We start from the raw sequence: 2382 nt of genomic DNA on the forward strand, positions 1-2382 counted from the left end.
GTTCGAGTTGAGAGATAAGTCTTCAGAGGCGATGTCGAGACAGATTGGTCAACTTGCAGAAAATGTGGCGAGATTTTAGAAAAACGCGGGTCAGTTACCGAGCGATACCACAGTAAACCCGCAACACTTCAGTTCAAGTTCAAAGAAAGGAAACAATGTGTACATCAATGCGGTAAGTCTTTTACCTCACATTGAAATTACTAGTGTTGAAGTTGATGCACCACCACAGTTTTTGAGGGGGTGGTGAAAGAGTTTAGTGATGAGAATAATTATGTTGGTCAAAAGAAAACAATTTTCCAAAATGAATCGAAACTAAAAACGAATGAAACGTCTTTTTGTGAAAATTGTACATGTGAAAACTATTTAAATGGTAAATTGACCAACAACAGAAATGAGGAGGTGGAGGATAATACTACCTCAGGTAAACTCCAAGACCTGGGAGTGCCATTTTTATCAATTCAAATTGGGGAATTTAAACTGATTGGGCACTTCTAGATCTTGGAGCATGTGTTAGTATCATGCCCGGTAGTTTATATGATTAGTATGAATTTGGCCCGCTAGAAAGGGTAAACACCACCATGGTGTTGGCAGATCAAACTCATACACTTCCTCGGGGCATGGCTAATAATGTAATGGTCCAGGTGGATGAATTTTCCTACCCAGTTGACTTTCTTGTACTCGATTATGCTAAAGGAAATAATACACAATCTTCAGTCGTACTGGGTAGGCCATTCCTTGCCACAGCACATGCGGCAATTGATTGTGCTAAGGGCGTTTTGGGAATTAAGTGTGGGAATCGTGATAAACAGTTATCATTATTTGGAAATGCTACTAACCCTTTTGTTGACAAGTGTGAATCCTTGAGAAAGGATCATACAAAAGAGAAATGTTTTGTGACTGACAGGAATGAGCTAAATGGTAGCATGAAGGTGAAAGGACGGAATGAGATATTGCATGGAGTTAGAGATAATAAGGAAGTAGCAACAAGAAAGAGAAAGAATATGAAAAGGAAAGAGGTAAAGAAACCACCTGAATTTGATTTAGAATGGAGGTTGGAAATGTTTGGGCCGGATTCTGGTGTGTTAAAAGATTGGGAGCAACCTCTTGAGGATGAGCTTTTATGTAACGAGAAGGCTGCATGGAAACGGGCCAGCCGCCCACCTTGAATATCATAAAATTTTCAAAAGGGTGGTAATTGTACATTTTGTATATTTTTAGTTTGCATTTTTTTTATATTACTAATTGTATTTCAAGCGTACCATCATAGCAAAAGCTAAGTGTGGGGATACCGCAAGGAAAAAGTTGGGATTTTGATGTGTGCGGTAAAGTTATGTCTGAAAACGAGGTTTCAGTTAAGCTACCCAAAGTGCTTTCATGTTCTTTTTTGTTGTGGTTAATCCAGGTACGTGTATATTTTGTTGTATTGGAACTTTGTGGGTGTAGTTCACTATAAACCCTCACGAGACCTCACTCGTCCACCCGGGCTACCGGGGGGTTTAAAGGGCTTGTTGCATAAGCTAAATGCAGTCGTGATTCCTACGAAAGTGAGTTAGGTCTTTTAACATTTTAACTCATTTAACAAAATTTATTATGAAACTTAAATAATTCGGCTCGGTAATAAATTTTAATAAAATGAACTAACACTTCATTTTTTGCAAAATTCTTAAAAGACTATGTCTTACACACGGTGAGAAGCTTGCTTCTACACATTTTAAGATTTTGTTGATTCAGTTTTAGTCTTTGGAGAAGACGATTTTTCACAAGGGTTTGCGAGCCATTTTTTTTAGTATTGTCTTATTAGCCATATCAGGTGATTGCAGTTTCATAATCTATTTTGTTATTTTAGTTTACATGTTGAGAGTGTAATTGTAGATTTTTGTGTTAGAACTATCACATTAGAGCCCGATTTTTAAATTGTTAAACATTCAATTTCAACCTCGTCCCTCAAATGTTCGTTAATTATTTTAAAATTTTAACATTGAGGACAATGTCAACCTCAAGTGTGGGGATGAGGGAAATTGAAAATTTTAGCCCGATAGTACCTCGAAGAGTATTCAGAAACCTAAGTTATTAACTGTTAGTTATTGCTATTAATGTCAAGTTAGAGGTCTTTGGTCATGGTTGGTTTTCAGCTTCTTGATAGTTTTCCTGACAAATGTTTTTAAAATGAGAAGTTGAAAATGGAATCGTTTAGGCGGGGATAACGAGTCAAGGGGACGGGTATACATGTTTCATATCGGCAGTCTTTATTTCCAGACATATTGTGAGATTAGCCCATATACTTAATACACATATTATATAGTAAATATAAAACATGTCTTGTCATTTATTGAGGGAAACCGGTATGTTTTACAGAATTAGAACTTGCTTGTCACATGCTTT

This window comes from Bidens hawaiensis, unplaced genomic scaffold (genome assembly GCF_021521415.1).
Source record: "Bidens hawaiensis isolate Kalapana, Puna unplaced genomic scaffold, B.hawaiensis_p1.1 tig00004101_1, whole genome shotgun sequence".
Taxonomy (NCBI): Eukaryota; Viridiplantae; Streptophyta; class Magnoliopsida; order Asterales; family Asteraceae; genus Bidens; species Bidens hawaiensis.